At 42.5% G+C, this 16,188-nt stretch overlaps 1 protein-coding gene across 1 annotated transcript in view; it reads left to right on the forward strand.

The window, feature by feature from the left end:
• slc16a10 (solute carrier family 16 member 10) overlaps window positions 1-16,188 on the forward strand; it is a gene marked incomplete at its 3' end in the record, with an annotated part of 29,008 nt that overhangs the window by 779 nt on the left and 12,041 nt on the right. The window lies entirely within an intron of this gene.

Raw genomic sequence — 16,188 nt, forward strand, 5'->3', positions numbered from 1 at the left:
CAAATGAGTTAAATTACTTTAGTGTTCAACAGAGGAAAGACCCTCAGAGAGGTTTGAAACAGCTGTTTTTGGGTGAACTATCCCTAAAACACCTCCTGTGACAGCATGAAGATCTCCATAAATCCTCACATCAGCTCTCTAGATAAGCAGCAAAGCAGTATAGGGAACAAAAAACAATGACAGAAATAAACCCACGAGTGGAAACCTGAAACATCAAAGCTTCTCAGTTCAACAAGAGACAGCAGTGGAGCTGTGGAGAGCGCTGATGAAGCTGAAGGAGAGAGAGTGAGTGAGGATAGTTCAGTTCGTGTGTGTGTGTGTGTGTGTTATTACACGAACTCTGACTACACACACACACACACACTCATGCTTTGAGCAACTGTTCAGACCAGTCGATCCTCAAGATGTCTTTGTCTGCTGCTGTTCATTCATCAGCTCTGAGGCGTCTGTAGTAACTCGGTGTGTTCAGATTACACCACTGATCATGACAGAGATCCTCAAGTCCCAGCAGAGTTTCCATCACTCATTTATTCTGCCATCAGTCACTCATTTACACACACTCCTCAGGCGTCAGGCTGAAAACACTGTCAAAATGAGCCCAAACAAGACATTTACCAACACTTACTGATTATTCAGAGAACACACAGCGCTTCTGCTGATTCCTCTGAGCTCGTACAGGTCTGTCTGAAGAGGAGAGAGTGTGTGTCATGTGTGGGTCAGCGGTGCTTTAATGCGCTGCTGTTATTGTGTGTGTGAACGTCTGCTCATATACAGACGTCAGTGTGTGTTTATAGTAGGTCTGCGGCATCAGATGATCTACATCTGAACACTGATGAGCGGAGGACACTGCAGACCACACACGCACACACACACACACACACACACACACTCTCACACACACAGACAGAAAGTGAGAGTGCATCCTGCTGTGAACTGCACATTGTGATTGTAATCAGGCCGACTGTAGGAGCAGAAGTGTGTGAAGTCATTAACACAACAGTGCTGTAGCTGTAGCTGTCGGGCTAATGCTGCAGTGTGTGTAGTGGACTCACAGGCACATGAAGCTTCTCCTCCGTCATGCTCGGTGTCCATTGCATCATCAGGCCCAGCTGTCGCTCGTCCCACACACACACACACACACACACACACACACACACGCACTCTATCTCTCTCACACGCATCAGATACTCTCTCTCTCTCTCACATACACATACGCACACACACAGAGAGTTTGGTATTCATGCTTTATGGGGACTTCCATTGGAGTTTGTAGTACTTTATCCTCCAGCAGCCCCTCACGACTCTTGCTGATAAAGTGTACAAACTTAATAATTATAATCTTATAAACAAAAACAAACAGCGAGTGATTATAATGACATTAACATTTACAGCATGTTAGCGTCACAGTGTGCAGCGCTCATGTTCTGGAAATCATTGGCAGTGAAGGTCAGAGTTCAGATTACACCCACTAAGAGCGTTCTCAAACCATCTGATCTGACTCTGATCTTTACTCTTTTAAAGGTTTTTTGTATTTATTCATTTCCTGAACACTTTACCAGTGTTTTAGTTGATGGTGGAGCTATAGGGGGTCTAGATTAGCCCCTGGGCGTTTCCCATAATGATGTTTCTATTGAGCAGGCTTTATATTCTCTCCCCTCACCAAAACTCTACCTCTAAACTAAACACTCTGTACCTTTACTTCATTATGAGCCCGTTTCTTCATGAGGACCTACAAAATGTCCCCACAAGGTCAGAATTGACTGGTATTGCTATACTGAATACCAGGACCACACTATGGGCCGGTGTAAGATTCTGATGGTAGCATAATCTTGGATAAAAACATCACGGTTTGACGGTATTGTGATTACTGCTCTACAATATATGCCTTTAAAATGTCTTGGTCTAACACAGGTTTCATCACGTCAACTTTAAGACTTTTAAAGACCCTTTAAGACCATTATCAATGAAATTTCAGCCTATCACAGGGCAAAATGCTAATCATTTTCTTTAATAACCAGTGGATTGTTTCGTTTACTTGCCCAATTAAAATTAAAATTCCTTTATTTCTTAGCCATTTCTTAGCCTAAATAATGTGTCAAAACAAGCAAACACTAGTTATATACATATATTTTACTAGCACAACCTTTCTTTAAAATAAAGACAAGTTTTAAAAGCTATAATAAACTAAATGTTTGCACAACATAAATGTAATATTTTAAAATGTCATTTTGTTTCCTAATGCTCAATAACATATTTTCAGAATCCTAAATCAAAGTTAATATTAATTTTGAGGGTAACTACACCTTTAACCTTTAGATTATTTTAAAATGCTGTAATAAAAAAGGTTATTTTTTTGGTGTGATTTATTTAATCGACACTCACAATGAGATATTAATCTAAAAGTCTTCTGAAAATCAAATCAGAATATTTTTCACAAATGCAATGTAGCATAAACAATATTAAATACAATCAGAATGTCTCAAATTAAAAGCTTTAATAAACAACAGTTATGCTCAACATTTAACAATGTTGCTAAATAGTTAATAATGTTAATATTGTTAAACGTTTTTTTAGATGGATTTGTTGGTTGTACTGATTGGCTACAGCTTTACATGGACAAATATTGAAAATTATGACTTGTTTATTTCAACAACAGCATATTTCAGTGAATTATTTTAAGACCTTCAATATAGTTTTTGAAATGTAAGACATTTTAGGACCCTGCGGACGCCCTGAATAAACTAAAACTAGAACACAATAGATTTTATTTTGAGAAATATTTACAATATGTTGGAGCAGTGAATGTCAGGCTGCTCTCCTCACTAGTTTCAGAAACACAGATTTCTTTACAGTTTAACAGCATCTTTGGATATGTTTTCTCTGCTGGAGATACTGTTCTCCTAAAAAAGCTGAAAAAAAGTAAATAAAAACCCGTACACACACCTCAGGAACGGTACAGCAGAAAATGTTGCCGGTTTTAAAACCTTGACTTTTCCAAACCGCGGTATACCTTGAAAACGGTTATCGTCTCATGCCTAGACCACACACACACACACACACACACACACACACACACACACACACACACACACACACACACACACACACACACACACACGCGTTGGTGCCAGCGCAGGTCAGAGGTCTCTCATCTGCTGTCTGGACAGAGCGGCTCCACAACACCAGACCTGCTTAATGTTCACACACACACACACACACACACACACACACACCTGCTTTTGGTCTGTGCTTTACTACACTGTGTACTGCAGACCAGACTCTGTGTACGTTTGGGTACATCAGTGTTCAGCACTCATACATTCATACAGCACAGCAGGGCACACTCATGTCAACTACAAACACACAAATCTCAGCTGCTTATTAATCCACAGACCTGTCAGGATAATCATTTAAACTACATTCATCTGCTACATGTAGACATTTAATATAATAAGAAGCTGATTTTCTGTTGTGGAGTATTGACAGTAGTGTGTGTTGACAAAAAACTCTAGTAGATAGTCTTAGTTCAAGTATAAACTCATACTTAACCTGATGTAAACTCACTATAGCGACCTTCATAACCACAGAACAGCCACTCATAGACCCTAAAGCGGCATAGGAAGCACTCGTAACCCTTTAGTAAGCATAGAGAGCGTGATGATGAGCTGTGCTGACCTCAGATCAGTGTGTGTTGATCCAGGACTCAGCATGTTTGTCTTGGCCAGTGTTTGGATTCTCTCTGATCCTGCAGTCATGTACAGACCCAACATTGTTTGCAAACAGGTAATCTTGTTGAGTCATTTTACTTCACAGTGCTTGGCTTTCAGTACACTTGTAAGTTTTGCTCGCATAATGCAGCACTGGATGTGTTTTGATTGGTTTGCTTTAGCTAAAAGATTTCAGTGAACAACACAGCAGGTTTCTTACTACAGTATGATAACAAACTTAAAGGTCCAGTGAAACCTAATTACATTGATTTAGATGTTAGTGTCAGTGTGTTAGTCTTAAGGATACAGTGCTTCCCACGGTGTTAGCTGGATTAAAACACACCATACCCACATCACATAAATAGTTAACTATATGCACCATAATTTACTTTTTAACTGTTATACACTGCTTCTTTTCAATAGGTTAAAGTGATAAAACACTTATAAATAAACACAGAAATCCACTATTTCTCTTACTTTTATTCTATTCAGGAGCCATGTGCACCCACTGACAGGTCAAATCTGCCTCTCTCTCTCTCTCAAGTTCAAAGCAAACTTGAATGCCAAAGCATATATAAAACAGCTTATGTATTATAGCCTAATGACATCATCAAATTAATAAAATAATCAGCAAATGAGAAATAAATGACAGAAAAAGGAATGCAAACAGACAATATCTCTAAAAATGATCATAATTACAAGATTAAAATGTGCACATTATTTAAATAAGGCAAATTACTAATGGTGTACATATATTTTCAGTTTAGATGTCATTTCGTCCTCTATACAGTACAGTTTATCTGAGTCATTTAGATTACAGAATCTGTCTCGACACATATGGAGTCAATCTAGGGCCATATACACTTGCAAAAGAAAAGAAAGTTTTGCAAACCAAAATTTAAGTATTGAGCACAAATAAAAATAAATGTAAATACAAAAAAAACCACAAAGCAAAAATAAATGTTTTAAAAATAAAAATAATTTAGCAAACAAAAAAGAACTGCAAATAAAAATCAAGCAGTGCAAAAGCACTGGAATATCTGCAGTGGATAGGAACGCTCATTTTGATCTGCTTTTCAGTCAACCGTGAGTTTGCGATGCGGTTTTCACTTTGCACTTCACGTTTCTGCACGTTTCACTTTGTGGCCCTGATTTAACAAGGCGGCGGAGTCAAGGGAACTAGGGCGTTTATGGCAGGCCCGGACCTGCCTCCATTTAAGCGACGTCATCACCTGGAGACACAGTATCACTGAGGTGGTCTTACAGCCCAGTAGGTCCGGGCATGCCATAAACAAAGTCCCCTGGAAAAGTTTAGTAAAGGCAATGCTGTATAAAATGTTTTGCAAATAAATATATATATATTTTTTAATTGCAAATATTTTAGTTTATTGCACTGCTTGATTTTTATTTGCAGTTCTTTTTTGTTTGCAAATGTCGTTTTTATTTGTCCGCCCGCCCAACTAAAGACTATGTGTGCATAGCACTGGGATATCTATAATCTTGTGTGTCTACAAAACAGTGACAAAATTCACATGTAGAAGATCTAAACCTGATATAAACACCCAAAGTTTGACTCTTCCGCCTAAAGATATCAGCAGTTTTATTGCATCACTTCATATAATTCAGTTACTCATCAAGTCTTCTGACCAATCAAAAGCTCTCTAGTGTCTGACATGCCCCGCCCCCTTATTCTCATTGGCTGTTCATTTGATGCGCTTCAGCTCAACCACTCTCACTGGCAGAGCTGTGAGAAAAACAATATGCTTATTGGCTGATTTCAAAAGGGGAGGGGCTACTCTGCCCTGTCACATTTTCTATAAGAGTCATCTATTAGGCTTTACAGTGTATAAACAGAACCAGTTCTGAGGATAATACACGTACATGTTCAGAGGCTCACTTCTACAAGCTTGCATTGAGTGCTAATATAAAACTGTCATTTCATTTGTTCTTGCCTGAACTCAGCACTGTCATGTAGGAAAGACAAGTGTTCTTCTGTAATGTGTGCTTCATTATTGTCAGCGTGGTCACGTCTGATGCAGATAGTCTGTGAGTCCTGTTTGTGTATGCAGCTGAACTCTCTCTCTCTCTGTGTGTGTGTGTGTTATCAGCACAGTTGCGTTCATGTGCTGATAAAGACACACGGCTCGTCCCTCGGCCTCAGAGGCAGATAAGAGACGTGATGAACAGAGAAACTCTTCCTCTTGTCAGTCTCATGTTGCGTCCCAAATGACACACTAAACACTGCACTAATACACTCAGCGGTGCTGTGCTTGAGTTTAGTGTCGTCCCACATGGAACATTCATTTCTTTTTAACTAACCAGTACTGCCAGATTAGTGAAACAAATGACCAAACTATTAAATACCTGTCATGACTGCACACACATCCTCCATCATTAGGCAGCGTCATCTGCTCTGTAAGATCCGGACAGTTTACATGCACAATCAAAATAAACCCTCACTTTTCATTCATTCAATGTTATTATGCAACAGATGCCCTTCCAGCTGCAACCCAGCACTGGAAAACACCCATACACACTCATTCACACACTCATACACTACAGCCAATGTAGTTGATCAATTCCCCTATAGCGCATGTGTTTGGACTGTGGGGGAAACCGGAGCACCCGGAGAAAACCCACACCTGGGGAGAACATGCAAACTCCACACAGAAATGCCGACTGACCCAGCCAAGGCTCGAACCAGAGACCTTCTTGCTGTGAGGCGTCTGGGCTACCCACTGTGCCACAGTGTCACCACCCCTCACTTTTATAAAGGTGAAATAAAGACAGTACAGCTCCTCCCCTTCATCATCAACTTGTCCCCTTCATTAGCTCCTCCTCTACATTATCAGCTCCTCCCCTTCATTACTGCCTCTTCACCTTCTACAGCAGCTCCTCCCCTTCATCATCAACTTGTCCCATTCATTAGCTCCTCCTCTTCATTATCAGCTCCTCCCCTTCATTACTACCTCTTCACCTTCTACAGCAGCTCCTCCCCTTCATCATCAACTTGTCACCTTCATTAGCTCCTCCTCTTCATTATCAGCTCCTCCCCTTCATCATCAGCAGCAGCTCCTCCTCTTCATCTTTTGATACAGGCAGATTCTCCTGTCCACCCATTCTCTCTGGAACCCCGCTCTGCTGGTTGGAGTATTATCTCACCGGCAGATCATTCAGAGTTGCCTGGAGAGGAGAGGTATCCACAGCTCATCAGCTGGCCACTGGAGTACCTCAGGGATCTGTTCTAGGTCCCCTACTATTCTCTATTTACACCATATCACTGGGTCATCCAATCACATGGTTTCTCTTATCATTGCTATGATGACGACACACAGCTCTGTCTTTCATTTCATCCAGATGACCCCATGGTAGCTGCAAGAATCTCACACTGCCTGGAGAATATCTCAGCATGGATGAAAGACCATCATCTACTGCTTATCCTGGCAGCTCCACACACTCAACACTGTTTCTCAATCCAGCTGGCATCATCTACTATCACCCCTCGTAATTCGGTCCTTCAAAGAGCACATCGCTAACACATCTCCATCATGCAGGTTTGCCCTCTTCAACATCAGGAAAGTCAGACCCTTCCTGTCAGATCGTGCTGCACAACTTTTAGTCCAAACTCTGGTCATTTCAATACTAGATTACTGCAGTACTCTCCTAGCTGGTCTCTCATCCTGCACTCTTAAGCCTGTACAGATGATCCAGAACCCTGCAGCTCGTCTGGTCTCTAATACACCTCTCTTTATCTCTGCATTTGTTACCGGTCGAGCCTCATCAAATCATTGATGCTTACTAACAGAACAGCTACTGTCACTGAACCCTCTTACCTCCACCTGCTCCTGAAGGTCTACATTCCCTGCAGGAGCCTCTGGTCAGAGAGTAAGCACCGCCTTTTGATACCATCACTTTCCAAAACCTTTTCGTTCACTGTTCCTCGCTGGTGGAACCTTAGTGCACCTTCAAGAGACCCAGGTCATCTACACGGAGTTTGCTAAATAGGCAGATGCATGTCAATATTGGATATTACAGAGAATCATAAACATCTTCAATCAACAAAGACTGAAACAAAACAAAAGCCCTGAAACTGTGTGTGAATGACCTGTGTATAAATAAATAACGCTTATTTTGTGTCATTCATTTGTCATTAAAATATGACCAATAATAAAAGGGGAAGGGAGGAGGAGGTGGGCTTCCCTTTTTCAGTTTCAGCTCAAGCCCCTCTAAAGGCCTGTGCTTGGCTGTGCTCCAGCGGTATCTGAACTGACCAGACGCCTCTAAAGACAACTCTCATTATCTGAGGAAATCAGACACACCAGACGCTACAGCAGAAACACAACCATTCCTCACTGGGTCTCGTTTCAGAGCCGAATCATCAATCTCAAACCCCATCAGAGTCGTCCAGCACTATTGGCACCAGCGGGCTCTATTTAGTCTTGTATTTCAGATATATGCATTTCAATAGCATGTAAACATTTCATTTCACTTCTTTTAAGATGTAAAATATGGCTTTTATAGCATGTTGCATTGTTGCATTTATTTTGACCATGGTGTAATGATGACTAATGTGTTTTAATACACGACCAGGTTTACATAATTATCATCAACAAATCCATTTAGTCTCAGAATAATACATTTTAACTGAACAAATCATGCTTGTTATACAGCTCGACGTAGAGTAACCATCTATAATTGTTCACAGATAAATAATTACTTTCACAGTTTATGCTCAAACAGAGTAATCCAAGTACATGCACTTATTTTGATGCAATTCAAATGCATACGTCTTCAGTGTTTTGATTGCGTGTGATGAGTTAGATTTATTTCAGACAAGTTTTAGCAAGCATGTGATGATTCAGGTCACACAGCCATAAATATTCCCATTGACACTCCCAACAGAACAACAGAAACTGCACAGATTATTCAGTCAAAGCGCGCTCTATAAGCATACGGTCCTGAAGGTGGTCGTCACTCATCTCATCATTGCTGGAGAACTGGAGTGGGTCAGTCAGTGTGGATGATCTCTCACAAACAGAAAAGAACCGTGTGTCAGTCAGGCCTCCCATATTTGAGGCAGCTATTGGTCATCTGGGCTGACTTTTCCAGATCTCCTCATCGATGTCACGTGCTGGCGTATGGAGAGACTCTTTCCTCCTCCATATAAACACTGGTCCGTCACTGGCCTTGGGTTTATCAGCAGGTGGAGTCAGTGATAGAGACACGTGCACCGCTGCACATGTGAGTTAATCGTCAACACGGCGTTTGATCTGTGTTGACACGCGCTGTAGGTGAAGGTTCCTGCCAGATAAACAGCTATGGCAAACAGCAAGCACCAATCGCTGGAGAATGGCATCATCAGCCTATATCTTCAGCCCTCTGTGGGAAAGTAGACCTGACCGGTGTCCTGCTGGACACAAGCACAGCAACATCGAGAAGAGTGTTGGTTATTATGTCCCGACCCCTAAACCCAACCCTCACATGAAACCTGGCAAGCTTTGAATGCCAAAACACACAGTTAAGTATGGATGTGGAGGGTAAGCATTAACCTCAAATATATTGTCATCAACAATAGGAATGTGAGTCCTAGAAATGTGGTCCTAAAAACGCCTTCCAGCCTGTCTGGTTGTGCAGGAATTGGTCAAATCTGGCCTGGATGAGGCTCATTACTGCAGGTAAACCTGCTCATCTGCCTTCTGATGTAGTTTCTATTGGTCTGATTATTTCTGGGTCAAAAAACGTTTTCAAAATTGTCCTTAGACATGTATGGGTGATGTTGAATAGTTCTAGCACAACTTTGATGAAAGGTGTTGATCCTCTTCAGATGTTGACTACTGTAGTAGAGCAGCCTTTCAGTCCACATCCAATTTAAAGTCATCATGAAACTAAAGTTAAGATTGTCCATTTTCCCATTGTGACACTCATAGACTTAAAATAATCTTGAAATGAGAAAAAAATCTAGGCTAGTACATGACTTCATGCTTTGGGAACCCATTGGGTTGGATTGGATAACAAAATGAAAGAAGATGAATGGATGAGTGCAGAGCAGAAATGAGACACAACCCCATAGCCCTGCCCTAAATGATTGAAAGCTCCGCCCTAAAGGCGTTCCATGTGACCAGAAGTGCGGAAAAGTCATTCGAGAGGACAGGGAAGGTTACGATATTTGAAAAAAGATTATGAGTGCAAATTAATTTTTACAAAGTGATGATGTGCACAGACGCAACCTTTATAACAAGCACTGTTTATTCATTCATTCATTTTCTTTTCAGCTTAGTCCCTTTATTAATCAGGAGTCGACAAAGCAGAATGAACCCATCACTGGGAAACACCCATACACACTCATTCACACACATACACTACGGCCAATTTAGCTTATCCAATTCACCTATACCACATGTGTTTGGACTGTGGGGAAACCGGAGCACCTGGAGGAAACCCACGCCAACACGGGGAGAACATGCAAACTCCACACAGGAACACCAACTGACCCAGCTGAGGCTCGAACCAGCGACCTTCTTGCTGTGAGGCTACAGTGCTTCCCATTGAGCCACTGCTGCACTGTTTATACATATAAAAATAAGAGTACATTTTGACTTGCTTCCAAATGGGCCTGGGATGAGCTCGATCAGATCGATTGTGGTGTTTAGAATCCAGCTGAATGGGTTATTCGTGCTGCTGAAGTGTTTAATGCTTGTATATTGGCACGATTAACATGCAGCGTGAGCTTGAGTTTGAGTAGAGCTGTTCTCCACATTTTCTCTAGGGATCTTCTTTCTAAATGAAAAACAAGCAGAGCCAGATTTTTCTAACCACCAACATTCCAGCCATCTCTAGAAGCTACAGAGCTCTCGATAAACACGTTCTGTCTCACTGCCAACATCTGAGGAGCGGAGGGTTTCATTCGTGCAGCTGTACCTCTGGTGGTGTCTTCAGGCTATACCCGCTGTCATACACCAGTTCTCCTTCATTCTTTCATTAGACATCAGTGTGGAGTCAATCCAGACACCGCTGAGAGACACCTTTAGATGAATATACATCCAAACGTCTCTGAAAACTAGACTTTATAATTTGCTGGTCTAGAAAATGCTTCTTAATAAGCGTTTGGTCCAGAAAAAGACCAAAACTCTAAGTAAGAAAAGCATTGCAGTGTTAATATGTGCTGCGCTTATTCCTCTCAACAACAAAACACACAAGACTAATAAAGAGAGAGTATCAGAATATGAAGGATCTGATCAGAGCCATACAGACATAATAACATTGCTTAATAATAAACTCAGAGTCACTTTCAGTTAGAAGTGAACTTCCCATAAACCAGACCTCCAGTGTTTGCTATTGCTCAAGTCTGACCTCCATGGACTGAACAGAAGAAACAAACTAGAGCCTGTTTCAACATTGAAGAGGGCGGAGCCTCAGAGCAACATCCACCAATCACAGTGTCACGTTTACCAGCTGGAGTAAACTCATTCAGCTTCCTGGAAACTCTGAAACAAGCTGTGTTCTGGCCTGATTCACGTCAGTATCACGTCACACCGCTGGATTTCAGTTTCACAGGCCTGGTTAGAATTATTGCCACTCTGTGATGTCAAAAAACCTTCAGCCTGCAACAAAAATACCTTCAAATAGGATATATAAGTGTATAGTGATATATAAATAGAAAACAAGTCATTCTTCAAAAGTAGGGTCAGGGTTACTCTCGTATAGGAAGACTCATCTCAGTGCCAGATCCCGGTTGAGCACCGCTGAAGCTGAATTTCAGGAAGTATTGTGGAGGATTTTCTAAACTCTGATACTGCCGAGCAGGACTGTGTACAGGCCCTTTTCTTCATTCAGCCAGCGCCAGACCCTCTGGCTCTGAAATTACCCCTAATGCTTGCCAGCTGTGTGCGTCTTCCAGCACAGTCCTCCATAAACCCATGCAGATGCACTGCAAATGTTTAGGCGAGTTCTGCTAAGTCATCCTGAGGACAGAGCAGGAGCGAAGCGTCCGCTAATGAGCTCAGGAAACGAGCAGAGCCTCAGCCGTGGCCATAAAGCCGTCTGTGATCTTCAGGAACGGCTGTGGGTCAACGGATGAAGCCCGGATGCCCCACTGAGCCTCATAAAGCGGACGGGCTTGTGTTAAAGCTGCTCTAAATCTGCATCTGCAGTCTAATGTCCATTCCAGAGCTCAGAACACAAGCAGCCATTTGAGCAGGAACCTTCTGAAAGGTGGACATAAGCAAGAATACTCAGAAAAACTGTAATGATGGTTATGGCTCATATGATCATTTAAAGAGGACCTATTATGCTGCTTTTCACTAGATGTGAAATGTGTCTCTAGAGTGTGTTCAGTTCAGTTTCAGCTCAAAATATCACACAGATAATGTTCTCCAGCTGTCGGAAACGGACCCTTTCAGGCTTTGATCCTAATTGTGGTGTTTTGGTGACTGTCGCTTTAAATGCAAATGAGATTGTGCTCTTTTTCAGAAGAGGGCGGAGCTACAGACACCTGTGTTTCAGCATAGTGACAGATTCAAAAACAAGACTGACAAGTCCTATGCTAATGAGGGAGAGATTATCACTAGTGGGCGGGGCTTTCCCCTTCTGATGACACGTACAAATGGAGAATGTCAATCAAAGTGTTTCATTCATCAAGCTTGAGCAAATACATTTAATTCATGTTCACCATTAGCGGCTGGAGATATTCACACACTGCTGACACACAACTGTGGATAACTCCCTTATGAAAGGGATTTCTGCATAATAGCTCCCCTTTGAAGCAAAGTGCTTGAAAATCTGACTAAAAATAAGTATATGAATAAAACTGTGTGTTAACTGGCTTTAACAAGAACAACCTTAATTAAATTCAGCATTACTCAATCCCGGTCCTCACGCCTCATTGGAAGAGTATCAAATAGATAAAGTAACCATAATAATAAATACGCAATACGCTGTGGTGCAGTGAGGGGTTTGAGTCTTTATTAATCTACGACAGCTCGCCCTCATTGAAAAGTAAGAATGATTAGTAGATCCATATGAAGCCGTCCCTTAAAAGTGACATCTTGTCTTCAGTTTCGGGCTCTGACTACAAGTGTACCGCACCTGAGTCCAAGTGAACTGCGCTCTGGCACACCTCTTCCAACCGGGCCTGGGCCGGCCAACTGAACCACGCCTGAGACTGATTCAGAGCACTCACACTTCTCAATTGAACCGGAAAACACACCCGGGCATGGTTCGGATAGCCTAGTGTGAGTGCACCCTAAGAAGATGCGACTGTAAGTCAGATTTAAAGTCATTCAAAGAGGACACAGATCTCACAGCGTAAGATCAGCCAGTTACATGATCCGACAAATATGCAGGAGCCAAAACATTTAAAGACTAACAACATTTTAATTCTACCCTATAATGCACTGGCAACCACTGTAGAGACATTACAACAGGAGTGATGTGTTCTCGCTTATGAGCCCCTGTTAAAATCTGACAGCAGTGTGTTTGAGCCATTTGAAGCCGAGACATTGCTTATCAATAGTAGCCTATTATTAAACAGCATATTTCCCCAGCATCATGCATCCCGAGTTGTAGTCTAGTGATAATAGAGTGTTTTAGCTTAAACTCAGTGATGATTTTGACGTGTGTGTCCATTAAATGTTCCTCAGAGGAGTCTTTAAGCGCTCTGTATTTTCATCTCCAGCACCATCTTCAAAACACTTGTGGAGCAATGCTCAAAATATAAACATGAGACGCGGCACAATGGCCAGAGTCGTCCATCAGAGGGATATTTATAGTGACTGTGACTTGAAGAGGAAGAGTTAATGACACTCACATACACCAAGTTAGTAAAATAGGTTTATATAGTCACACAGTGCTTTACTGCAAAAGAAAACTGAACAAAACAGAGTAAAATCCAACTACAAATAACTGCAGATGCAAATCCAGCTCTGTTGATTAAAAGCTTGTCCAATAAGATGTGTCAATCAGTGTTGTTAATAAGAGACAGTGGTGTTCTGCCTGCTCATTTACAGTCTCTTTATAATTATCTGATAATTAAATCAGCAAACACAGATGAGGAGAAGTGAAAAGGGCAGCACAGGATTTCTGAAACACAGTAGGAGACGTTTCATACCACACTGTTATTGTTCAAATACATTCAAGTGTTCAGAGAAACTCAAGACGGAGATAAAACACTGATAAACCAGAAACCCTGTGAGAAAGTAGAATAGACTTGACTGATTGCTGAAGCACTTTGTCCTATAAATCCACTATCAGGTGAAGATGGAGGACACAAACACTCGGTGGACTTGAGGATAGCGTGCTCCATCTTATCAGTGAGGGTGATAGTGTAGATGACGGTCATTAATAGCTGTGTTTGTGAATGCAGAGGCTGAGGTTAACTCTGTCCAGGTTAATATCTGCCTTTATCTGCAGTCCTGAACTCAGGGAGTGTCTCTGATGACCCCAACACACAGGACACACAGATCACTGTCACTCGCTCCCGCGCCTCACACACTCAAGTGTTTGGGAAGTGCAGCATGTTTGCAGGAAGTTTTCAGTCAGGAAGAGGAGAAGATAAATCAGAGAGAGGAGACACTGAACATCGCTGAGGCGGAGCTTTCCATGCCCACACACACAAACACACGCACACACACACACACACACACACACACTCACACACGCACACACACTGACACTTACACTAACTCACACACACACACACACGTACACACACTGACACTTACACTAACTCACACACACACACACACACACGCACACGCACACACACACACACACGCACACACACTCGTACGTTTGTTTTCCTATTGAGTAGATTGCATGAAGTTGAATTGTTTTTCTCTGAGGTCATTTGTATTTCCTCTGGTCTAACTCCACTCCTAAAGGCTTTTGTGAATCGATTTGATGACAGACTTCAGCTCAGACAGAGGCCTAATGGCTAGTTAGTTGGACTTGTAACCCAAAGGTTGCAGGTTTGATTCCCAGTTCTGGCAAAAATTGAAGGGAGTGACTGAACTGAAGCAGAGGACCAACTTTGAGTATGGGTAAACCATGCTTGACGAAGGCTCACTTCACTTCACATTTACGAGCTACAAACTAAATCAGGAGATCAGGCTTCTGGTTACTCTGTTATCCAATATTAAGACTTATTTTTAATTCTACATGGAACATATTGCCATTATTCCTCTAAAGTCAGCATGAAATGGAGGTTCAGATCGTCCTTTTTTCCTCCATCGTGGTGTACTGCCACTCAAAACTGTCTTGACATAAATAAATAAATGTAAGGCGGAGCATGAGCTCATTCCAATGGACTGGATTGTTAGAAGATGGGCGTGGCTAACAAAATAGAGGAAGATTGACGAATGGATGAAGGCAGAGCAGAAACAGGAGACACCCTGATAGCTCCACCCTAAATGAGCGGTAGCCCTGCCCAAAGGACTGATATCTTCACCACAAGGACTGATAGGCACACCCTAAAGAACTGATATCCCCACCCTAAAGGACTGATATCCCCACCCTAAAGGACTGATAGCCCCATCCTAAAGGACTGATACCCCTGCCCTAAAGGACTGATACCCCTGCCCTAAAGGACTGATACCCCTGCCCTAAAGGACTGATAGCCCGCCTTAAAGGACTGATACCCCTGCCCTAAAGGACTGATAGCCCCGCCTTCAAGGACTGATACCCCTGCCCTAAAGGACTGATAGCCCCGCCCTAAAGGACTGATACCCCTGCCCTAAAGGACTGATAGCCCCACCCTAAAGGACTGATAGCCCCACCCTAAAGGACTGATAGTCCCGCCCTAAAGGACTGATACCCCTGCCCTAAAGGACTGATAGCCCCGCCCTTAAGGACTGATAGTCCCGCCCTAAAGGACTGATAGCCCGCCGCAAAGGACTGATAGTCCCGCCCTAAAGGACTGATAGTCCCGCCCTAAAGGACTGATAGTCCCGCCCTAAAGGACTGATAGCCCCACCCTGAAGGACTGATAGTCCCGCCCTAATGGACTGATAGTCCCGCCCTAATGGACTTTCTCAGATCTGTTTATTTCTTGATCCACATTTTCACACCCCTGATCTGACCCAGCTGAGCTTCTGTTCTGCCTCAGTGTTGGTGCAGCAGCAGGATGAAGTGAGCCTACACATGAGTGTGTGTGGTGTGGTGTTCTTTAAGGAAGTGTGTGCGTTTCTGTTGCACATAACCAACACATGACCATCACATGATCGCTCCTACTTCCCATGTGAAACTGCTGTATGAAGGCCAAAATACACTGCGTCCGCATAGTGTTCACAGCGCTTCACTGTTCCTCATTCTGATGTGCTCCAGCCGTGTTACTCACTGGGTTAAATTCAGTATTTTCCCTAAAGATTCTACCCAGAAACACCCACAATGACAAGGTGAAGGACGACTCCACTGCTGCGTCTCACATTTATCAGAGCAAAACCCTCTGAGTGGATTATGAACGTGCTTTAGCATGACCTGCGACGGG

Source organism: Danio aesculapii, unplaced genomic scaffold (assembly GCF_903798145.1).
Source record: "Danio aesculapii unplaced genomic scaffold, fDanAes4.1, whole genome shotgun sequence".
NCBI lineage: Eukaryota > Metazoa > Chordata > Actinopteri > Cypriniformes > Danionidae > Danio > Danio aesculapii.